Source organism: Triturus cristatus, chromosome 2_1 (assembly GCF_964204655.1).
Source record: "Triturus cristatus chromosome 2_1, aTriCri1.1, whole genome shotgun sequence".
In the NCBI taxonomy this organism is placed as follows: domain Eukaryota; kingdom Metazoa; phylum Chordata; class Amphibia; order Caudata; family Salamandridae; genus Triturus; species Triturus cristatus.
The window spans coordinates 1,090,130,745-1,090,156,722 of record NC_140581.1 but is presented as its reverse complement, the minus strand read 5'-3'; the positions used below and the strand labels follow the sequence as shown (position 1 = coordinate 1,090,156,722).

General features: G+C 48.0%; 1 protein-coding gene across 5 annotated transcripts in view; it reads right to left on the bottom strand.

Annotated features, from left to right (window-relative positions):
• Positions 1–25,978, bottom strand: part of LOC146866400 (vitamin D-binding protein-like) — a 666,911-nt gene that overhangs the window by 585,035 nt on the left and 55,898 nt on the right. The window contains exon 4 of one of the 5 annotated variants that reach the window (XM_085636444.1): positions 555–637. The exons of the other annotated variants lie outside the window; for them this stretch is intronic. The gene's annotated coding sequence lies outside the window, so the exon portion shown is untranslated. The remainder of the gene's footprint in view (positions 1–554; positions 638–25,978) is intronic. 5 annotated transcript variants of the gene reach the window in all.

Genomic DNA, 25,978 nt, shown 5'->3' with positions numbered 1-25,978 from the left:
CCATTGCAGAGCCTGCGTGCAGTCTGGTACTGTCATGCTGACTGGGCAAGTGCACCCACTTGCCAGTCCCTAAACCTTCCCTGTTCTTCATATCAGAAACCCCTATGGTAGGCCCAAGGGCAGGGTGCATTGTAAGGATAAGGTAGGACATGCCCTGGTGTGTGTGGCATCTTCTAATAGTGAATTACAGCCATTTTCGTTTTCACTATTGCAAGGCTACCTGTTCTCCATAGGTCAGAATGGGCAATTTGATTATTACATCCTATAATCCTAACTGACTCAGGGAATATGGTAGAAATTCGAATTTAGTATGCCTGAACACAGAATGATAAAATACATATTTTAGTGAAGTTGGTTTTAACATTCTGTGTTTGAAAATATGACTTTTAGAAAGTAGGTATTTTCTTGTCTAACCATTCAAACCTGCCTCTGCTAGGCTGTGTATTCCATGTCTGGAGTTTGAGTGACAGGGCTAGGGAATTCCAGGAGACAGGGTGAGTCAGCCCAGTAGTGACTAGAGAGATCTGCATCTAGATGGGAGTGAGGAGTTGCACCTGGGAACTGGATAGGGCTGTGCCTTCCCTCCACAATGCTGGCTCCACCTCCTGTGGTGCGTCTGATGTCTCTGCCCTGCACTCTGAAAAGAAAGAAGGAGTCATGTAAACATTGGGCCCGATTCACAGAACTAACTTAAGACAAAATCCTAAACTTACTACCATTTTCGTATTCATAGAAGGCACTTACTCATTTTGGTATTCACAGAAGACACTTACTCACTTCGGTATTCACAGAAGTTAGGAGTCCTAACTTTAGGACACCTAAATGCCTTCTGTGAATACCGAAAGTCTTAAAATTAGGATTTTTCTCAGTTTAGGAGTCCTAAAGTTAGGACTCCTAACTTTACTACTACTAAACTGAGAAAAATCCTAATTTTAAGGCTTTCGGTATTCACAGAAGGCGTTTAGGAGGGGGGGCGCTAGAGGGCGCCAGACCGACATGGCTGCACTTATGTGAGGCTCTCGCCAGCCGGGCACTTCAAGTATCCGCCATACCCATCCTGTACCCTGAAAGCTGGAAGTAACGGGGCTCGAGCGATCCTTGGAGGTGGCTGCACACTTGAGGCGAGTTTGGCGCGAATTGGTGCGGTGAAGGGGACGAAATCCGCCCTAGAAGGTCCCGCGGGAGGCGCTGAAGGCCGCGGGCACATGGGAGACGGCGAGCGCGTGTACGCGACTCCGGTGCTCACGCGTGGTCGCTAGGCCCAGAACTGATGGAAGAGCCAACCGTCACCGGACTGCCTGCGGCAGAGCCGAGAAACCTGAAATAACGACGAGACAGCGGCAGCGGTGAATCACGGAGGCGAAGTAAGTTGAGGCTGACAGCTGCATGACAGTCCCGCCACCCGGGGGCTAAGGAGGTGGGCCTTGACGCACTGCGCAGCCCCGGCGAGCCCTGCATAAGCAGGAGACGGCACCACATACACCCTACCTGCGAGAGGAGCGAGGCGAACTCCGTCGCTGCTGTGCCTGGTACCGACGCAAGGGGGATCGACCAGAAGAGGGGCACTTACTGCAGGAGTGCCTCGCGAACGTATACTGGCCTACCGGGTTCCGCTACGGGCCCGGGGAGAGGAGCGCTGCTGTCCTGCTGCGGAGGGTACATCGGGGGGGTGGAGTGCTCCCCCTGGACATTTCGCCCCACGCACACCGCACTGGGAGGACGGGACACCGCCAAACTGACGGGAAGGGATTTGCCCGTAGGGCTGTGATAGCTGCCCATCGCAAAACAACCACTGGCCGGGCGGTATATACACAGACTGGAATGGCACCGCGAATACGCTCCTGACCTTCGGGATCGTCCCTTTCACCAGTAATCTACGTCGCGAGGGGCATAGTGCTGCCGAGCCGGGAAGCGGACCGGCGAAATTGCAGCACAACATACCCTATACCTACCTAGGACTGCGCTGGACAGAGGGCCCCGCTCTGGTGCTCTGGAGTGGGGGACGAAGTTGCAAGATCCACCAGCATCATGGGGAAGACGGATAACAAACAATCTAAGCTCCCTTTCGAGTCCCAAAAGAAGAAAACCCGCACCCCACTGACGGGAGACGGTGACTCGGAAGGGGCAGATGCAGAGGAAGTGGACTGGAAGGCGCTCCTTCTAAATATGCAGATGAGTCTCTCTTCCATTGATTCAAAGATTGATAATATGTCCAGACGACTGGACTCTGTGGTGCACCGACTGGACCAACAAGAGGAACGGGTCAAGGAGACGGAGCAGCGGATCTCGGGGCTTGAGGATGGGGCGGCGGCCAATGCCAGCACTGTCTCGCAGATGGAACGGTTACTGAAAGTGATAGCCGATAAGAACGAGGACTTGGAAGCGCGATCGCGACGAAACAACGTGCGCCTTGTTGGTCTGGCAGAATCCACCGCAGTGGGGAAAATGGAACTATTCATAGAGAAATTGCTATCCGATCTCTTTGGCACGGAGGCCTTTTCCCCACACTTAGTGGTGGAGCGGGCCCACCGCTCCCTGGGCCCTCGCCCCATTCCTGGAGCACCCCCGAGACCAATCATTATCCGTTTCCTGAATTATAGAGACCGAAATACGTTGCTTCGCTTGGCACGAGAGAAGCAGCCTGTTCAGTATGAAAACACTACGCTTTCATTTTTCACTTCACGCAGGCTGTACAGGAGGCACACCGGAAATTTGGAGCAGTTAAGAAACGCCTAATTCAAAGTGATATCCGTTACTCCATGCTCTACCCGGCGCGCCTGCGGGTGGTCCTTCATGGCAAGACGCACATATTTCAGAACCCATCACAGGTGGAACTATTCCTAAAAGATCATAAACGTACTCACGAGCCTGTCCGAACATCTCCGGGGAGAGAAGGCTCCCGCTCTCCCACATCAGTGCTGGACTGACTAGAGGGGTATGGTTGATATGCTTATTTCTCATTACACTGTCGCTGTATAGGAATACTTAGCCTCTATCGCACAGGGAACCTCACTGCTTGTCATTTCCCTTGCTGGGTACTCTGACTTCGGGTTGATGATCAGTAGAATAATACCCCGATTGTTTCCAGGGTACAATTGTTGCTGTATAACTTGATCTTGCTCTGGCACACCCTTCCCCCTCCCGCATAAGTTGCCGCTACTAACCCCAGCGGACGGCGGGTGCAAAATCGGGGGAGTTGGGTTGGCGGGTCTGGAGCCCTGGTGTTTCCCACTTGGGTATTCCCCAACAGATTATGGTTTGGGATGTTGCATTGATGTGGGCTGGGGTAGATGCTCGGCATGATTGGGATGTCGTTGTGGGGGGGGAGGGGATGTTTACGGGATGGTTGATATTTTGTTTGAACACAGCATGTATAACGTCACAATGCACAGGACGTACTCGCCTTTTGAATCCTCCGTGGTGACAGGGCTCTGGAATGAGTGGGGGTTTGTACACATCAGTATATTTCGATTACCTAGATGTGGATATGAGCCGGGGGGCGCAGCTGGATAGCAGGGAGGGGGGCCTTCTGTCAGTCATCACCTGGAATGTTAGAGGCCTAGGAGACCCTAGGAAGAGGCGACAGATATTAGGTGCACTGGACAGACTTAACGTAAATGTAGCACTCTTGCAGGAAACCCATATGGACCCACACCGCAGAGGCGGCTTTGCTGCCCGTTGGGCGGCACATTCGGTCTTCGCAGCATACTCGTCTTATGCTCGAGGTACCGCTATACTGATAAAAAGGAATGTTCCCTATGCTCCACTGGGGGACGCGTCGGACCGAGAGGGACGGTATTGTGTCACCTGGGGAAGGATGGGTGCAGACACCATCACCTTCGCATGCTCCTATGGCCCTAACTGCGATGACCCAAGTAGCTTCATTGCCCTCTGGAACAAGATCAGGGAGGTGGGATCAACACATCTCATATGGGGAGGGGACTTCAATGCGGTCCTTGACCCCGCTCTGGACAGGTCTAACCCTTCCACACACCACTACACCAACACACATAGATACCTGCGAGACATCTGTGACAATCAGGAGATGGTAGATGCATGGCGGCACTTCCACCCGATCAGTATGGAGGGTACACATTGGAACTTGGCTCATGCCACCTGGGCTCGGCTAGACTACATATTGGTGTCTCGGGGGCTGGCCCCTTCCATGGCTACAGCACAACATGTAAGTCGAACGTTTTCTGACCACTCTCCGGTGCTGACCAGGTTCCGCTTACCGGACATACTGGGAGGGCCCCCTTCCTGGCGTCTTCCACCCAACATACTACTTGATGAGCTATTCCGCCTTGAACTCCGTCAGGATATCGAAGAGTTTATATCGCATAACAAGGGATCGGTAGAGCGGGTAGCCACACTGTGGGAGGCGTTGAAGGTCACGATACGCGGCAGTTGCATATCTAAGGGCTCAGGCGTCTTGCGTGCCTTGCGCAACACGTTACACACATTGGAAAACACACTCCGAACACTAGAAACCCAGCCGGACTATCCCACGGATTCCGTCGCTCAGGCGCGGTATCGAGAGGCATTGTCTGAATATACTACCACCGCGGATAGGGAGGTAAAATTTCGAGGTAAACATTCCAGAGCTAGAGCTTATGGGGAGGGGGAACGCCCCGGGAGCTTCCTGGCGGGAGGGATTCGCCCCCGACGTGGTTCCAATTTCGTACTGGAGTTGGAGGGAGACGGACGGCAGCCATTAAGAGATACACGTTCAATCTTAGGCGCTTTTGTTAACCATTACTCCGCACTCTACTCTACTACCAGAATGGGGACCCTAGAAATGGATGACTACCTGAGGGAGCTCACTCTGGGGTGGCTTCCGGACAGACATAGAGAATTTCTGGCAGAACCCATAAGTCAAGACGAAATAAGGGATGCTATCAACCAGATGGCACCTGGGAAGGCTCCTGGACTAGATGGGCTGCCCATGGACTTTTATAAGGCCTACGCAGACGTCCTGATACTGGTGCTCCGAGAGGTGTACCTGGAGGCACACGAGTCTGGAATCCTCCCCCCGTCCATGCAGGAAGCTCTAATCATTTCTCTGCTAAAACCCGGTAAACCGCCCGGGAGCTGTGACTCATACCGCCCCCTATCCCTACTCAACTGTGATGCGAAAATCCTAACCAAGGTTCTGGCCAATCGCTTGCAGCTACTGATGGGAGGGTTGGTGCTGTCGGATAAGGCGGGTTTCATCCCGGGCAGAGCTACCTCATACAACCTCCGCACGCTTTTCTCCATATTGCAAAATGTAGACCCAGGCTTGCCAATGGTGGCGGTGTTTTTAGACGCCACTAAAGCCTTTGATTCATTAGAATGGGACTACCTCCTATGCATACTACGAAACATGGGAATGCCAATAGGCTTCACACAGTGGATAAGCACACTTTACCGTCAACCAGTTGCTCGCGTTGGGGTAAATGGTCGGATATCTGACGCCTTTGCCATATCCAGGGGCACACGTCGGGGGTGCCCCTTATCTCCATTACTGTTCGCCATAGCGATGGAACCGCTGGCGGCCAGACTCCGACAGCACCACCGAGAGAAGGCCTTACGCTGTCTACAGCGAGAGGTCCTCATATCCCTCTACGGGGACGACATCACGCTATACGTACGAGATCCCAGTACTAACCTAAACCCCTTGCTGCGAGAGTTCATTCGTTTCGCCGGACTGTCGGGTGTCCATATCAACTGGGGAAAATCCACTATTTTTTCGCTCACGACAGCGGCCCAACCATTCCCCCTCGATTATCCACTGAAGTGGTGCACATTTGAGGTCCGTTATCTGGGCATAGATCTCACTAGAGACCGGGACGAACTAATGCGGATGAACTATGGCCGTGCATTTGACCATATCCAAAGTTGCGTGACCAGATGGATCACATTTCAACTCTCACTCGCCGGACGCGCGTCCCTCATCAAGATGGTGATCCTGCCTAAACTCCTCTATCTCTTTCTAAACATCCCATACTACCCAGGCAGGCCCTTTTTCAAAATGTTACGATCTAGGCTCATCCGATTGGTCTGGGGGGGAAAACAACCACGATTGCGCTGGGATGTCTTGACTCGCCCATTCGCACAAGGCGGCTTTGATCTACCGGAGTTCGAACTGTACTATTACAGTGCCCAGGCACACTATATACACTATTGGATCCGCCCCACGCCCTTTCTGCCTCAGGTGGCGGTGGAGCATTGGTTGGCGGACCCGATTCCGCTGGAAGGGGCCTTATTTAGTGCGCCCGTAACTCCGATTGCGGACGCTACAACGGTCTCTAGTACAGTCATGGCGTGGCGTCGTATCGCGGAAAAAACTAACACAACCCTACCGTACTCTCCGTTGCTTCCATTGGCGTATCATCCTGCGATACCTCTTCTGCAGGAACGAATATTCAAAATCTTTCTGAACAAACTCAACATCAAAACGTGGGGAGACCTATATCATAATGGTCGATTTAGGTCGCAGACACACATGTTCGCTGACCTTACACCCACTCCTATGGATACATTTCTATATATAATACTTCGTAGTGGGATTAGAGCGCTATCAGAGGAGTATCCGGCCGAGCCGCCCACACTAGCCCCTCTACATCAGCTGCTCAAGGCTGCTACCCCTGCGCATGCGGTTTCGCACCTATATCATTTAATACACGCCATACCGGAGCTGACCCATTGCAGGGCGCGCACTGGCTGGGAGGGAGAGCTGGGTGAACCCATTGCAGACGAAATCTGGGACTTTTGCTGCACACAAACCGAACAAATATCTTCCAGCAGCAGATTCAGGGTCATCCACTACAAGTTTCTGCATAGACTCTATCGGACACCAGCCCGTATGCATAGGATCGGCCTTCGGGAGGACGACCATTGCTGGCGATGCCATGCACCCGCGGCAGATTTCTTGCACGTAGCGTGGGGGTGCCGTGAGGTCGCCGACTACTGGGGTCAGATATATTCGGGCATCTCGGAGATGATAAATATACCATTGTCACCATCTCCGGTACAGGCATAGGAAGGCAAGACTAGTTCACTCCTACTTCATCACATTGACATGTGCCTATTACAAGAGACAAACTTGAACACGTCACCATCCAACAGGCTACAACATCTACTCTAACTACCCCCGAGGTGTGGCAGTGTTAATTAGACAGGCATTAGACTGGAAGGAAAGGGCGACACAGGTGGTCCCAGACGGACGATACATTTTGCTGCAGGGAGTGCTGGGCGTGATCCAGGTGGCAATAATTGAAGTCCATGGCCCTAATGTGGATTCCCCTAGTTTTTTCCAGGACACATGGGCTAAGGTGAGAGCTACAGACTGTGACACAGTTATCTGGGGAGGATACTTCAACGCAATTCTAGATGATGTGCAAGATAGGAAGGGCCAGTCTTGTTCACTGAATCCCTCCGCAAGCGCAGCCCTCAATGCTAATATTTCAGATGGTGACATGATCGACATCTGGCGTAAACATCACCCATTGCTAAGGGAAGGTACATGTATTTCTGAACACCATAAGGCCCTACTGGCTGGTGTCCCGTGATGCCGTGGCATGGACTAGTGAGGTCTCCCATCTCCCGTGGTCATTGTCTGACCACGCCCCAAACCTCCTACATATACAGCTTCTCAACTCCGTCCCTAAGATGTACACTTGGCGCCTTCCGCACAAAGCTTTTCTAGATGAGGCCTTCAAGGAGGAGATAAGGGGTGATATTAATGAGTATTTTGAAACTAACTCTGGCTCGATCACTACTCATGCCTCCCTATGGAAAGCTTTTAAAATTGTAATTAGGGGTAAATGCATAGCACATCAGGCTGGAGTATTGAAGGCTATACGTAGTACGCTTGCCACACTTGTGAGACAGTTTAAAGAGCTTGAAACCAAATTTTACACCCCTGACGACCAAACGGTGATAGCCACACTGAAAGAGAAACTTTTGGAGTTTGAGGAGGAGGCTCAAGGGAGGTGTGGTTTTTAGGAAAGCATGCGCAGGCCAGAGGTTATGGGGAGGGGGACCGACCCGGCAGAACTTTGGCATCGATGTTGCGGACCCCACGTTCAACAGCCGACATCACTGAAATTAAGGGTGAGTACCCAACCGCGATTAGAGGCCCGAAGGAAATTCTAAATGCGCTCCCACAGTTCTACTCTACACCATATACCTCAACTCATGGTGAAGTTAAAGAGGGCCTTGGACCCTTTTTAGATTCACTGGAGCTGCTATGGCTTAGCAATGGGCACAGGGAGTATCTAGATGTCCCATTTGAAGTGGATGATGTCACCCAGGTGATTAAGAGTGTGCCGCTTGAGAAGGCCCCAGGTTATGCTGACAAACTTTCACCCCATTTGGTGGCGATGTATGAGGAGGCTCATACCTCTGGGTGTCTGCCACCGTCGCTGAGAGAGGCCATTATTATTACTCTGCTGAAGCCAGGGAAGCCCGAAAATGAACTAGACTCTTACAGGCCCCTGTCACTGATAAATGTCGACGTTAAAATTTTGGCTAAATTAGTCGACAATCGTCTGCAGCCCTTGCTCCTACTGATAGCCCATCCTGATCAATCAGGTTTCATCCCTGGGAGCTCCACGTACCATAATCTAAGGACCTTGTTTGCGGTGGTTCACTATTTTCATCCTGACTCACAAGCAATAGCAGTTTTTCTTGACGCAACTAAGGCGTTTGATACGCGTGAGAGGTCTTACCTATTTGCGGTCCTAGAGAGGATGGGGTTCAGTACTCTGTTCCTCAGCCTGGTAAGATTACTGTACACTAGGCCATCTGCAAGGATGCGAGTGAATGGCATGCTGTTGGATCAATTTGTGATCACACCGGAACACGGCAAGGGTGTCCGTTGTCCCCTCTGCTCTTTGGGATTGCAATGGAACCATTGGCAGCACGCATAAGGCAGCACCATACAGCTTGGGGAATAGGCTTTAGCACCAGGGCCCTCCTCATCTCATTATATGCAAATGATGTGACGTTATATATAATGGACCCGGTGACAAACATGGCCTCCATCCTTCGGGAATTCATCAAATTCAGCGGTCTATCGGGATTCTCTAGAAATTGGGCTAAATCTAATATATTCCCTTTGACGGATGCTACCACCCCCTTTCAAACTGAATTCCCGCTCGCATGTGCTGATGGGCCGGTTAAATATCTAGGTGTATGGTTAAGTAGAGACATCTGGGACATGAATTACGGATGCACGGTATCATGGCTGGAGGAAAAGTTTTCGGCATGGACTAGGTTCTCTCTGACTGGCCGGGAGAATCGCAGTCGCAAAGATGGAAGTCTTGCCGAAGCTGTTGTATCTATTTGTGAATATTCTGATCCCTCTGAATCAAGCCTTCTTTAAATCTATACAATCTCTGCTTATCTCCATATTCTGGGTGGGATGCCAGGCACGGATGTCGTGGGAACTTTTGACCCTCCCCTTGCACCAGGGTGGTCTGGGAGCCCCAGATGTACAGCTGTATGCACTGAGCGCCCAAGAACAATTTCTCCATTACTTGTTTCACCCAACCCCGTTCCAACCGCACACTTCTGTGGAGATGGATGTGGCGAAGTCGGTCCCCCTCCAGGTAGCGCTATATCAGGCCTACAAAAGACCTCGGGATGGCATAGACACTGTGGAAACCATGAGGTGGGCGTGGGACAAACTAAGGGAAAGAGCAAAATTGAAAATCCTATATGCCCTTTCCATCCCTCTAGCATACAACCCCATGCTACCCACAATGGGAGAGGTCGCAAGCAACACACTGGTGCAGAAGATGGGTTTGGTAACATTTGCAGATTTGTACCAGGAGGAATCATTTATGCCCCCCTCCTCTTTCTACGGAAGAGCAGACTGTAACATTTTCAGAGGTATTCTTATATTATAAACTTAGGGCTACATGTAGGTCACTACACAATACTTTCCCTAGCCCACCTCCCACTCTGTTAGCCCTGGAAAATACACTAAAGTCAGAATCTCCGCGCAGATTAATTACACGTATATATAATACCATGCAAAACACGGCCCCAAAACTGCAGCCCAAGGCAATTTAGGCGTGGAATGAGGAATTACACACCCCACTGGCGGAAAAACAATGGACATATTGTTGTGCCCAACTCACTACACTATCACCTAACTATAAATTGTGTTCAATACATTTTAAATGTTTGCATAGGTTCTACAGGACCCCCCTTCAATTACATCGAATGGGGATTAAGGAGGACAACGGATGCTGGAGATGTGGGTTTGCCCATGCTTCTTTTTTGCACATGCCTTGGGATTGTCCGCAGTTGTCCTTGTATTGGACAGCCATATTTACTACGATCCATGATATAATTGGCACGACAGTGGACCCGGACCCCCTACTTGGTTTATTGGGGTATGTTAAAAATATGCCAATTGCAGTTCACAAACTTACACGCTATGCTCCTACTTTTTGCCAAACGCCGAATAGCCATGCATTGGGGAAAGAGTGGGGCACCAACTTTGAAAGACTGGGTTCAAGATGTCACATTTGGTCACATGCAATTAACCACTGTGAGAAGTTGGCCTGGTATATGCTGGTCACTAGTTAAAGTGGCCACCTTGCACCAGTACAATTCGACTCTTATGGTAGATAGGTTTAAGACAACCTTTTAAAGAAAGCTATCCTAGTGGTAGCTGTGGAGAGCAGCCTTCAGGCTAAGTCTTGGAGGAATGTAAAGCAGCTTGTTTTACCTTATAATCTCTTGAATCACTAAATGAAAGGACACCACACGGGTATATATATAAAATATATATGTATTTATTACTAGACACACTCTACTAATCTCTTTATGAGATTAGAAGTGAAGGACATATGAAACAAATCAACGTTTCACAACAAATTAAGCACTTATATGGCTGTGGCCCTAGGGGCGTACCAGACCATATACTAAAAAAGAGGTATAAGAAGAACGACTTTAGAAGGGAGAAGGCCTAAGGTCTTCAGAAGCGCTGGGGCCTCACTAATCTACCCAAGGCAGGTAAGTAAAGGACCCACGGGAGATGCATGCAGTGTGAGAACACAGCCGCGGATCCCAATAGACTTCAATGGAGCAAGTCGCGATTGGAATTTTAAAAGTTTTAGGATACGTCGTGAGAGTCTACAAGCAAGTCACTTACAGGGTAAGTAGTTCTAGAGCCAACACACACGGGAGCACCGTAGTGCAGGAGTTACCTCACCCAGGGAAGCCGGGTGCATAGGTGTCTTTTGGTGTCGGGTCGCGGCGTCGTTTTCAATGGGAGCCAAAGAAGACTTGCTGCTTGTGAAGACAGAAGAAGTGTCCTGTGGAATCCAAGGCTGAATTCAGAAGAAAGAAGACCTGAAAGCAGAGGAGACACTGTTTAAAGTCACTTGCTAGTGACCCGGGTCCAGGAAGCTGGATGCCCACAGAAGTCGGGTGATTTCAGGTGATCACGGGTGTCTTGACTCTTCAGCCACGAGGTCCAGGAGGCGTCAATGACAACCAGGAGCTGGATTCGGAGTGTGCCACAAAGTCTGCAGCTTACTGAGGTGTAGACAACCAGATTGGAGCCAACAAGCCTTGGCAACAGCAAGTCTTGTGGAAAGTGAATAAAGTCAGCGGTGCAGACCAGCAAGGTCTGAGAGACTCACCCAGCAAGGGTTAGTCAGGGAAGGCCTGGAGCAATCAGGGGAGCCCTTTGGTTCTGTATAAAAGTCTTCTGGAGACCCACAAGCCAACCAGCAAGTGATCGCAAAGACGGCTTGTGAGGATTCACTTCACAGGAGCCCACGGTCACTCGGGACGAGGTAGGCCTCTGATTTTCAAGGGAAATCCTGTTAGAGGCTTGGGCCATAAGTGGTCTAAAGTAAAAGTTTGTAGAATGTCGTGAAGGGGTTGGACTCGACAATAGTGCATGTACCCGGGTATTGCTGTTCCTCATCACTCGTGGGGTCCACTCACCTCAGCTTCGCTGGGGACTCACAATGGCTATCAAGAAGTCAGGAAATCTACTTCCAGGGCTGCAGGGACTTCAGACTCCGGCGGGAGCAGGAGATTTTGCAACTGTTGATGCAAAGTTTTGGTGCCTGCCAAGCAGGGGAGTCACTCCTTGACTCCAAGGGAGATTCTTCAGTCTTCCAAAGGTAGTGGAACGCGGAAGGTCCCGGATTCTTCTTCAGAGCGTTGTCCAGGGATATCTAGTTTGCAATGGCAAGGGTTCCCTAACTTATACTAAAAGGAAGGGAGGGACTAGCTCTATGACCACTCCTCTGGGAGGTTCAGGGGAGTGGGTGGCTACACCCACTTCCTTTTGTCCAGTTTCGTGCCAGACCAGGGGCTGGTAGCCCCTGAACCGGTTTGAGCTGGCATATGCACAGAGGAACCTACTGCTCTCCCAGTGCAGGACTTCAAATCACTCTAGGAGTGCACCCACCCAGCCCCAATACACTAAATCCTGTCTGGAAGGTGGTTACACCTCCCTGTGACAGGATGCCTATTGTTGGGCCTCCTCCACTCCGAGTTTCAGTCAGCAGCAGGAGGGCAGCCCAGTGTCTGTGCTGGTGGCATCCATTTTGTGATGCCAGGGCTCTTCAGGATTCTACCGTGTTTCCACAGTGGGTACATGTCTACCCCTCTAGAAGGGTGGGATCATACTCCCACACCAGTTACTGGTGTGGGGGTATGATTCCAAAGCGTTTGACACCAAACACGACATGTTTTGATGCAGCCATCCCAAAGTTAGCATTTACCGCTATGTTATAATGCACTTAAGAGTATGTGGTTTAACCGCATCCACAAACAGCTACAGAGAATAGACTCTGAGAGCTGCAGAGGGGTCCTGCTCAGGCAGAGGCACCCCCTCACATGGAAACCAAGAACCCTGCCCTCAGGATTGATAGGGCCTGCCTTAGGGGTGACTGATAGGTTTATATGTGTGTGTAAGGTGAGATATAGGGAACCTATACCTCAGTGAGGAGTGCTAACACTACCTCACCCAGGCTGCAGTAGCAGGCCTGTGGTGTCAGATTTAGTCTGCTTCCCAGGGGTGGCATAATACATGCTTCACCCCTGGTAGGCCTGTGAAGTACCTATGCCCTTGGTACCTAAGGTACCATATTCTAGGGGCTCATAAGATACCACAGTATCCTATCACTAGTGCATCTAATATGCACTCCAAGTTGTTTAGAGAGAACAGAGATGTTGGGGCCCTGATTAGCAGGGACCCAGCCAGACTATAGCCAGAAACCAGTGTAAACATCAGAAAAAAAGTGGGGGCAACATAAGTGCAGATCCTACAACCACCTATTGGGAGCTGATGCCATCGGCATCTACGCCCAGGGATATATGGAGTCCCTTTGTGGAGTGGGCACGCACTCCTCAGGAGGTGGGACGGGGATCTTCGGGAGCTCCGGGGGTCTTACAGGCAGACAATTGACAGCCTTCCGAGGTCAGAAATTTTGGAATGTGATGTATAATTTACACTAATTGTGCCTGTATAGTTGCAGCTCTGACGGACCAGAGGCTGACCAGGGTTAGTTGGTAACATTGCACTCTTTATTGAAATGTATGGTACTTCTGAGTGGAAGACTCCCTGTGTAGTCAAATATGGGTATTCTTCTTTACTCAGCATGGATGGAACTGAATATTTGATTAGCTTATAGTCAGTATAACACTATGTGAATGGTCTAAACTGCTACATTGTACGTAACTGGCTTGTTGTTCGAAATGTTTGTTATTAATTGAAATGTCAATAAAGAAATTAAAAAAAAGCATAACAATACTCTTGCACCTGCGCTCTAAATGTTGTAGAACTGCTATGTGCGGCAATAGGGTATCACTGCTTGCAGGGCCTCACCGCTATCAACGTAATATATTTGGGCTCACGCAATAGTTGTCCTGGGGGTAAGTACCTCTGTTCTTGGGTAGTTGAGCTTGTAGCATTCTCCCTTATTCATTATGTTGTTTTGGGTACACAGGCACTCTGCAAAATTGGTGGGTGGGCAGTTCTACGTCCACGTTGCAAGGAGGCAGGGTGGGGGGTTGTTTCGGGGTGTTTTATGGAGTGTTGCTTTTTGTTTTATGTATGTTCAGTGCAGTCAATTGAATGGTGCTTTCTCAAACGCATTCAGGGTTGTCGGCAGTATCATTGTCAGTTTCCTACTACTCACACATGCATTATCTCAAGTTTTAAAATGTATAGGGGGACGAGTGAGGGTCAAATGTTGTTTTTCTTCGCTGCCCGTTGTGAGGTGGGGCCCCTAGCTCCCAATATGAATGAGTGCTGATTATGTTACAAATGCACCGTTGGGCTGCCTTAAATTGATCTCCTGGAATGTGAACAGTTGAGGTGATCGATCGTATCAAACGAAGTATAAACGCTGCAATTCTTGAAACAACACACCCCTGATCTTGTATTACTCCAAGAAACGCATATCCAGGGAGTTTCCTATTGTGCTCTTAATAGGTGGGGTTATAAGCTAGTGGCTCATGCCGGTTATGCTAGGGGGTCTAGAGGAGCGGGTTTCCTGATACGTCATTCCCTCCCTTTCCAAATCCAAAAAGTTACGCGGGATCCCTTGGGTAGATTTGTGATGGTCTCAGGGCATTGGGAGGGTCGGTCCCTCAATGTGACTTCCCTGTACGTGCCCCCTAGACTACATTCCCCTACATTGTACGATTTGGGCCCACATATGTTGAATTTGCCAGAGGGTGACATTCTGATTGGGGCGACTGCAATACAGAGTTAAATGGTGAACTTGACCGCAGGCCGACTAAACGTGAGGAGGCAACTGGTAGATCATTGGCGGACTTCCTGGGGGCATTGGGCCTGATAGATGCTTGGAGTACCTGTAACCCCACTGCCAAGCACTACACATTTCACTCGGGAGCACATGGGAGTCTCTCTTGCATAGATTCTCTTTTAGCAAAGCCTCCCAGCATCCCATGTTTGCCAGATCTCCTTCCTTACCAGGGGCATCTCGGACCACTCCCCGATCCTTGCGTACTATGGGGGGGCGTCACCCCCCACTCATCACGAAATGGCGTTCAATCCATGGTACCTCAGAGTGCCGCAGAGAAGAGACAAACTGATGGAGGCCACAAAGAATACTTTTACCAAAAATAAAAGGTCTGTTGAGTCGGAAGTGACACTTTGGGAGGCCTACAAGACTGTGATTTGGGGATGTGGGGTACCAGCGATAGCAGGCCATAAAAAGGAAAAACGTAAACAACTGGAGGAGGTGGAGCGTGAAATTGCCCAACTTGAAAGGAACCTGGTGTCCTCAGGTATATCGGATACGGCTCATAAATTGGCTATCAAACAAAAAGAGTACAGGGATATGGCTGAAGAATCGGCAAGGGCCCATTATCGGGCCACACAGCAGTGGGTCTATGACATAGGTGACAAAGCAAGTAAACTGCTAGCCTGGCTTGATAAGAGAGAGATAGCTAAGAGGTGGGTTGCTCAAATTATCAATCGGGAGGATAGATCTGGGATTGCAGAGGCATTTGCCGACCATTTCAAGCGGGTTTATACCACAGTGCATTCATCCACCCAGGTGGAGGCGGCGGAACTTTTATCGACTCTGCATTTGCCTGTCTTAGAATCACAAGATTTAGAAGATCTTGATGCCGCCTTAACGGGCAAAAAAGTGTCAAAAGCTATTAGCGTTTTGCAATCCAGTAAGGCCATGGGCCCTAGCGGCCTCCCAATTGAGCTTTACAAAACTAACGCTTCCACGATTGCCCCATTCCTTGTGAGAATGTATGTTGAGAGTGTGACGGCAAGTGTGTTACCCAAGACACAACGTCTTGTGACAATCGCGGTCATTCATAAGAAGGGTAAGCCCCCTGAACAATTTGTACAGACTCATTTCCCTCTTGGACCCAGAAGTCAAAATACTAGCTAAACTCCTGGCTCGGCGCCTCTCACCACATCTTCACCAATTGATACACCCGGCCAATCCGGCTTTATGCCAGCTAGAAACACTGCGCTGATTCTCCATCGCCTACATGGGGTGCTGGGGCGAGCCTCTACCATCCATGAAGACTCCGTAATTATGTCACTTGACTCCAAAATGGCATTTAATATGATTGAATGGCCCTTTTTGTTTGCCGCACTCAAAAGATACAGGTTCAGTCCTCGATTTCTGTCTTGGGTACGTCTTCTCTATTCAAAACCCATGGCCCGAGTCGCAGTAAACGGTGCGCGGTCAGTACCTTTTCTCTTGGGCAAAGTAACAAGACAGGATTGTCCCCTGTCGCCATTGCTTTTCGCTCTGGATCTTGAACCACGGGCTATTTGGATACAGGGGGACCCCCTTATTAGGGGTCTCAATTGGTCGGTAGATTGGGGAGGCAAGATCTCCCTATATGCCGATGATATTTTGCATTATTTAGCCAAGCTCCGCTTCTCATTTCACAGGGTACTACATATTTTTACTCTCTGTCAAAGGTACTCTGGTTACACTATCGACTGGGACAAATCCTTGATTTATGTACTGAGAGGGGATCCCCCTCTCCTCCCCAGGGGCTGTAAAGCCAAAATAGTTACGGATGGCTTCCAGTATTTAGGTATCTATATTACGCAAGACTCCTCCAATTTTTTATGATAAGAACCTTGTGCCCCCCCTGAGCCGCCTTCAGGTGGATGTGCAGCAGTGGAATGCATTGCCGCTCACACTACTAGGTAAAGCTGCCCTCTATAAAATGATGGCACTGCCGCACTTTCTATATGTCCTACAGAATACTCTGCACTTGGTTCCGCCTCGCTACATTCAGTCTGTCAACGCTGAGGTGGGCGCCCTGCTCTGGGACGGTGGGGCTCCCCGTATTGCCCTTACCAAGCTTGCGAAAAGCTGGTATGACGGTGGCATTGCCTTGCCCGCCCTTGAATCCTACTATTGGGCCTCTCAGCTAGTTCTCTTGGACCACTGGACACACCGCCCACTTGCGGACCCCGCCTATAGAATGGACAGACATAATATGCTCCCAGGTAACTATCTCAGAGCACTTTATGGTGGTGTGAAATATTCACCCAGATTCACCCCAACCTCCAACACGGTGGTTCTGTGGAACAAAGCGACAGCATCTCTTGGATGGAAGGATAGAATCACGCAGGCTACCCCGTTGCTCGACTCTTGCTGGTTGGGGATGTTGTCCAAGCAACCAGGGTTTGATCAGTGGGAACTGATTGGTCTCTCAAAGGTCGGCGACATGTGGAAGGTGGGTGGAGTGACTCCCTTCGCTGACTTGCAGAGAGACTATCAGTTGCAGGGAGGGGAGACCTTTCATCACCTTCAGGCTCGCAATGCTCTTCGTAGGGCGATCCCTAAAGGGACAGACCTACCAGTTTCCGCGCCCCTGGAGGATAGGCTCCTGGATGACTACCTCCAGTAGAAGGCTATTTCACTAACCTACCGTAAAATCCTGAACAACACACCAGACGCCCAGGATAGACTTCGCTCCAAATGGGTGAACGACATTGGGGACATGGACGATGACGACTGGCGGGAGGTCCTCGCCTCCCCTCGCGAGGTAGCAATCCGTTCCCACTTCAAACTCATTCAGCTTAAACTACTCCATCGAGTCTATTGTACTAGTGCGTCGCTGGTCAAGATGGGGTTACTGGACTCCCTGACTTGCCCTCGGGGATGCGGCCACGTTGGTACCCATATACACCAGTGGTGGGAATGTCTGGTCCTTCAATGGTACTTGGAGAGGGTTATTTTGGATTTGTCCCAGATAAGTAAGGTATCTATTGCTCTTTCCCCTCGGCTCTGTCTTTTAAATATCTGGCAAGCCACTGACCTATCCCACTTAGAGAGATTATGGGTTTTGTTGTGTTGCATGGTGGCGAAACGCAATATAGCGCAAACATGCAAGGGAGGAGTCCCACTGCGCCACACCGATTGGGAATCCGATATGGACTGGCTATGCATGCAGAGAGAGTGATTTACGAAAGTAGGGGCTGCCCGCACAAGTGGACGAGAATCTGGGGCGCATGGAATGAAAGCAGAGGTTTGCTCTGTACCCCTTTCACCGATTCCCCCTCAGCACTGATGGTAACGAAGATATCTGAAGTGTAAATATGGAGGAAACTCTGTAACATGTGACTGCATCATTGACCCTATGTTCAGCTTTGATTGTAACTGTATACTAATCATGATTACCTGTGAAGGCTGATTACTGAACCATACTGCATTTGTTTTTCATTGTTCGTATGTTTTATCTTTAATAAAAAGATTCCCCCAAAAAAAGAATGACATAACTCTAGCTAATGCTATATACAAATATGCTGGCACCAATACTGGAGACTACGCCCTGGTTGACCGAATCCCAAACCCCTCCCTCCCCCCGCCCGTCGGAACATGTTATCCAGAGTAAATGTACACACTCCAACAAAATGGGTCCCATGATGAGGCAGTGGACTTGCTAATAACAAATTGTTATTCATATATGTCACTTCATGCAATAATGCAATTGTTTCTAACTATTAATAAGGGATCTGTTAATGCTTTCTGATGAAATGGTATTCCATTTACCCATTTTGGAAGGATGGAAAGTGACTCAGAACCTGCAGGCCACCCCATAGCTCAGTGGTGAGTGTTTACATCCTGTCTGCATAGCTGTGATGGTGACGGGGTGTGGCTTCTCCTTGGGACAAAGCAAATGAACCAGGACAGAATATAACTTCACTAAGGTGATGAGGTATAGAGTATTTTGGGTGACACCAGGATCCCACTGCTACCTGGTGCAACAGACACCGACTCCCCAACTGAAAAGAGTAAGATACTCAGGGTCACAGGTATGTACTGTAAAATACCACACAGCTTGGTAAATAACCCGGAGGAATGATGCAGAACGCACAGAGAGTAAAGAACAGGAGTTCAGTCATTATTGTAGTTACTGCCTTGAGCACAAGGACTAGATTTCAAATATTGAGGCATTCACTTGATAGTTGGCCAACATATTGCATCTGCCAAACATTGGTAGATGCCCCTTCCACCACCTTCATTTAGAGGTTAGGGAAGTGCAGGGTTTCAACAGTGATGCCTCAGCTAGCTCCACCACTGGAAACATCTGGCTTTGTCATTAGAAACCTTTGATTTGACAGCCCGTATGGAACTGGGACAGCAGGTTTATTTGCAATCATTCATCCTTATTACAGCATGGCGACCACCACTGGAGTTCTCTGCTCTGGACTACTGTGCTAAGGAATGATGGTCCTGGGTGGGAAAATCAATCATTAGCTTAGTCCCTGCCCATCATCGCCATTGCTTTTATATTTATGTAAATCAAACTCCTTCTCTGGGAATTTGTTTTAAAAAAAACACAATTCTTATCCATGGTGGGGCCAAACGAACATTGTGCCCTCTCAACTTACTCTTCTATCTTCAGTGCAACGGCCGCACTCGCAGGTTCTCATGGAAAGTAAATGGCCCTCTGCCATGGGATGAGATGTGACGGCTTATGTTGATCTTGCCGCTTGCAGGTTTCTTATCAGGATCTACATGACCCCGTCAGTCAGTGATTGTACTATGTGGGTCAATGGCTGGTTTCATGATGGGTTGGTTGAGGAAGCAGAAGGTGAGCAGATGGAACTTTTTCAATTGTCATCAAGACTTCTATTTATTTCATGTACCAGACTCATGCAGACTGGTGAAGCAGTGATTGTCACACACATGAGATGGGAAGACAGACCCCCTCCACCTTGCAAGCACATATGACAGTCCCCATTATCAAGAGTTGCATGGAAGACCAGTGGATCCTTGTCACACTTTTAACAGCAAGCATGCCTCTTCCAGAGCTGCCAGAGAAGGGCCATTGAGTAGGGAGAAATCCCTTTCATAGTTGACAGCTCTATTAAAATACCAAGCAGAATAACCCACAAATAGAAAACCCTATGATAAAAAGACCATTATGAAGAAGAACATACAATTTATTCATAACAGTAAGGTACTGTACATAAGTCTTGCAACGGCACAATTACCATTTAAGGAAAGACATCAAGCCATGTTCTTAGATACTTTCTTCTTCAAGCATACATAAACTCAATTTATGCTACTGTTGAAATAATATTTAGCATATGCAAGTCTGCTTTTAATTTCCTTTCCCCTTCTAGTGTGTTATCACTACTCAAGTGGAATTTGAAAATTGCAACACCACTCTAATGCTTTAAGTTATTATTGTATGCAGCGAGGTTGGTTAGGCCTCGATATGCAATACTCTGACAATACCTCAAAATAGGTCTGGTGGATTCACAAAAATAAATCCCTTGCTCTTTCCTGGTAGTGTGGCACAGAGCAGTCAGGCTTTACTACAGGAACGAATATAACAACACATGCCTTTACAACGCCGTAGTTACAACGACCGCGTTGTTACCACGCGTGCCATTACATCGCAAGTCGTATGAGCAACTTGCTGTAGGGGGCGTTCTGGACTTAGGAATAGTATTAATTACTATTCATACTCCAGTTTGTGCAACAGCAGGGAAGGTGTTGGATTTAAAATCCAACACATTTCCTGGTGGAGCACGCCCCTATAGCAAGTCGTTGATACGACTTGCGATGTAATGGCATGTGTGGTAACAACACGGTCGTTGTAACGGCTGCATTGTGGAGACAGCGTTGTAAACGCTGTTTCCCACAGGAACATGTGTTAGGCATTTCGGAGTGCCAACATGGATGATGAGTAATTGACATGACTCAAAAGAAATCTGTCACCAATTTGTAAAAATAATGCAGATTTTTATATAAATTTATACACCAAAACAAACACTATTGGATTGGAGTTATGGATTTTAGATGGTAAAATAAATCAGTGCAATTCACTACTGCAAAACTTTAACGTTGCGGTCAATAGAGAAAAACACCAGTGACACCAGGTCACTTGCTAGTTGATTCCAGAGGAATCACTGGGAGGGTGTGGGGGTAAGTTGATGCAGGTACCAGGACGAGGCCAAGAAAGTCAGTTGAATGTTACCTGGCTTGTAGAGCCTGGGTGCAGAGTTGGCCTGGCTGTCACTACTGCTGAAGAAGGTGCCACTGGGGAGCTGGTTTTACTGCTTAGACTGTGCTGGTGAGGAAACAGATGCACAAAATGGACGTTAGGCCACTGAGATGATGAGTTGAAGATGCCTCGGATTAGTAGTAGCGGACTGATCACCAACAAACCTTGGCAGTGGCAAGCTCTGCTTTGAGTTATTTCGACCTCCTAGAGTCCAGGGGAAAATGGCAGACACCTGGAACTTGATGGAGGTCAGGACTATGTTTCCCACAATGCAATAGCCCATTTAGTTGTGGGTGATCCCTCAGTGGGCCCAATGGCCAGTGATTCTATGATTCCAGGAGCATGCTTTATCTGTGGACTGCAGGGGACTAGTGCGACTAATCCAAGGCAGTTCTGAAGTTGCCTTTGGCTCTTAAAGGGGTCCCTCTATCTGAGGGAACTGGTCTTTGGTCTGGGACGAGTTGCAGTTGTGTATTTGCAGGGTGGTTGCCACCGGTCAAGTTTGTTGCGCCTTTTCTTTGTGCAGGTCTTGAAGTCGCAGACTCTGGTCTCTTCTTTGTCCATCATGCAAGTCAAATCAGATCTGAGGTTCTGGTGTCAGGGATGCCTCTTAAATCCTATATTTAGGGGTTTTAGGTGTGTGGGTGCAAGTAGCCAATGGGCTACTGGCTACAGTAGCTGATGTGCCTTTTAGGTGTGCCACCCTTGCTTTGCAGAACCCTCTATTCTGCCACTTTTAAAAATGGCAGAAACCTTCCTTGGGTGTACAGACCAGGTAGCCCACCATAGGGGTGTGGCTAGCCTTCTGGGGGTGAACACCTCCTTACTACCTAATTTTATCTCCTGCCCCAGAGCAAATGTGCCCGTGGCAGGGGGTAGCTGTTTCCTCCTTTGGGAGGCAGCCTGGATTCATATCAGAGGAGGCGTAAGCTTTGACTCTCACCGCCTTGATGTGCCACTTCACTAGCCATCATGTCAGGGAGGGAGATGTCACCTCCTTCCCAGGCAGGCCTTTGTTTTTGACTTCTGGGAGTGTTCACACCTCTTGGTCTTTGTGGCAGCAGCTGCAGGCTGTGAGTCAGGTCACAGGAAAGGCTAAACCAACCAGATGGGCATTCCACATTAAATCTGACTCTGTGAAGAAGTCGAAATTGATAAGATGAGTTGTTTGATACTTAAATATGACACTTTTCAGTGGGACCATAATGGAGCTGGCAACGTCGGGGTGCCTGGATGTCAGCCCATGTTAGCCTATGGCTCCTTGAACACTGATAATAGCCTTTAATGGACAGAGGCTAATATAGGGATATATAAGCTAACACTTATATGTCCACACCTTTAATATAATGCACCCTGCCTTCTCGGATCAGGAGCCTATAATAGGGGCAACCAACATATAATATAAATAGTGTTGTGACCTGGCCAATCGCGGTGAGGGCAAATTTGAGTTTGAGCAGTTTGCACTGCTCCTGCAGTCTGCAATTGCAGGACTGTTGTCATCTGTTTCCTTGGGTCACTCAGGGTGGCACAATAGGCGTTTTAGGCCCTGGTGTCCTCTTTAATTCCCATGACACTGGTACCACTTACCAGGGTCTTATAAGGGGATTAAATTCCTTGCTTATTGGGGTTGCCAATCCGCATACATCATATTTAGGAAGAGAGCACTGGCACAGGGGCCTGGTTAGCAGGCTCTAGGGAACTTTCAGAGTCATAGTCATCAGCATTGGGACAAAAAGTGGGGGGTGACCATACAAAAAAGGCACTTTCCTGCAATTGCAATTAGCTATTTTTATTTAAATGAAAAAAATTTATTACACTTTGTAACATAGACACATATTGGTGTTGTGAGATTTTGCATTATTAATTTGCAAGGATGGATCCCACAATGTGAAAATTCATTATCTTGCTACACTAAAGAACAATTCACTGATAAAATCTGGCTTTAACTCCTGGTAGCTGTGGACCAAGGCAGTGGCTTTTGTCCAGAGAAATGTGTGTTAGTTAATTTAACAGATAAAAAAAGAATATTAAAGTCACAAAACACATAATAAAATTCCCAAATTAAAGTGGTAAAAAGGAGGAAAATGTAATGGTAGGTAGGTAAAGCTTTATTCGAAAAAAATATCATAAAAGCACAACATACAATACAAGATAAAAAGGATCAAGTAAAATATTGACGAATAAAAAAGTTGATCATAAATGTATCTAAAAATGGACTATGTTTCAGAATAAGACACTATATACAAAGAGGCACAAATTTCATTGTAACAGGATTGGTAGAAAAGGATAAAAACCGGACCTCAACAGCATTTCAATGTGCAAAAGTGACAAGTTATTTTTTTCTCAATAGCCAAGCGCAACCCAGATACTTGGCCAATCCGCATACTACAATGAGAGACGAGGTATCGGTTTTTAAGATACGCAACACAGTTACATAGTCTCTGGAGCCCAGAATTCTGCAAATTGGTTTCAGCCACTTGGATCTCGCTCTTCTGTAAGTGTAGCAGGCAAACAGGAAATGGGGAATAGTCTCCTTCGGAGATGCACAGCTTGGGCAACCAGATGGTATGCTTGTCTGACCCTTCCAGCTAGCCGTGACGGATTTGAGAGGTAAGGTTCCTAATCTGAATCTCACATACAATGATCTATCCAGTGGGATTTGAATAAAATCAAGATAAGGTTCCAATTTGCAAAGTGTCTTGTGCTCAAAATAAGCCTCAGTCAGCTTCCCCATATTAGCATTACTTAGTTCTCTATCATTAACCCATCTCCAATATACCTTCTTGAGATCCAGTTTTGAAGGGGGTGTCTATGATTCCCAATAGTCTTCGTATCCAATTTCTCTCAGCAATTGTCTTACATAGGAGATCCATTTTATCCTCTTCCCAGTATCAGCTAGTATGAGTTCGCTTAGGGTTGCAGCATACTTAGCAAGCTCCGGTGTCCTTCGTATTCTTGCCCAAAATAATAAAGGTCGAAGTCTTGCAATGTCCTGTATAGAATGTCTGCCTAGATCATAAAACAATGGTTTTAATGGAGTTGATATGGGAAGAGAAATAAGATCCCTCATAAATTTATTCTCAGACTTGACTAAATCATGGATACTTTCATGACCCCAAATTTCAGCTCCATACATTGTGCAAGATAATGCTTTGGCCTCATATACCACAAGGGCCGGGGCCACTGGTCTGCTCGAAGAGAGATGTTGTTCTCTAATAATGGCACCAGAAGTCCTCTTGTGGCATAGGAGCATCTTAGTTAAGTGAGGACTCCACTTCATCCCTTTCGCGATCCGGATACCGAAATAATCGAAGGAGTCCACAATATCTAACGGGTTACCATCCAAAGTAAAAACATTTCTAAAACGTCTTGGAGGATTAATTACCATTAATTTGGTTTTCTCAGTGTTTATAGTCAAGCCATAGGATTTACAAAAGTACCAAACCTATTTAAAATCTTTTGTAGGCCACCTGGTGATTTTAAGATCAAGAGAGTGTCGTCGGCGAACAGGAGGGTATGAATTTTTTCACCAGCCAGGGCTGGAGCATCGGCTGGGTCCTCTCTGAGAAGATCCACCACCCCGTTAATGTATAAGGAAAACAGGGTGGGGGCTAATACACAGCCTTGGCGAACCCCCCTGTTCACCGCGACACTCTCTGTGAGCTGTCCCTGAGCGCCCCATCTAATCTTGGCGTGGTTGTCCTCATGTAAAAGTATTAAAAAAGCGAGAATCTCTGGAGGAACACCTAATTCTGATAAAACCTGCCATAATCTTTGGCGAGGGATTAAGTCAAACGCAGACTTAAGGTCTATAAAAGCTAAATATAAAGTACCTTTCCCTAAAACTACCACTTTGCAATAAATCATAAAAAATCTAAAAACTTGATCCATTGTGCCTACCTTTTGCCTAAAACCTGCTTGAAGGTGGGATAAAATATTCATGTCCTCAATCCACAGCTTCAGTCTCATAAGAAGAACCCTGCCAACCACCTTCTGGATCACGTCGATTAAACGGATAGGCCTATAGTTGGCAGGGTCCTCCTTATTACCCTTTTTATTTATAGGGATCACTACTGCGGCTTTCCAGGACACTGGTACTATAGAGCACCTGGCTATGGCATTCATTATAGCAGAAATAAACAATGCCCAGGGTGCTGGATCATGCAGAAGCAAATCTCCTGGAAGACCGTCTGGACCTGCCGCTTTGCCAGGTGCAATACTTTTTATTGCCAGAGTGACTTCCTGGATCTCAAAAATAACGTCAGGTGGAAAGGTTGCGGCAGGGGTCAAACTGTGCTCTTCCTCATAGTCTGGGGGGGCAGCCTCTCCCGCATATATAACAGAGAAATGGTTATACCATTGCAGCTCTGTTATGTGATTCGGGATGCTTAACGTTCTGGCCCTCTTCCCTCTATTTACGAGGTCCCAAAATACAGTGGAATTCCTATTCAATGATGCCTCTTTAAGCTCCTGCCAATAAATTTCCTCCCATTCGCGTTTTGCGACTACCAGGGATCTAGAATATTCCTGTCTTGCTCTTCTAATCATACTACTGTCTCGCTTCTTTAGGGCTTTTGATAAGGTCATTCTTTTTTCTCTGCAGGTTTTGGAATACCATGGGTTCGATCCTTTCAGTGGTACCCCTTTACAGGGTGGGTTCCCCTCTAGGATAAAGAATTTCCCTATCTCGCTTATAGTTTCTTGGTAAAGAGAGGGTACGAGTTGCGAGTCTCCCACTTTGTTTTGGACCTCAACAAGCTCCGCATTTTTCCCAGCCAGTATTTCCTTAATGCTTTCCATCTTACCCTCATGTTGTGAAACCCCATGCCATTTCAGGCGTCTGTTACAACCTGCCAACAACACTTCTTTAGTTGACATCAAGGGTGGTTTATTGATCTCATACTCCGGGGACAACCAAACATCAATAATTTGTAGGCACAGTGGATTATGGTCGCTGTCTATGGTGTTTTTTACA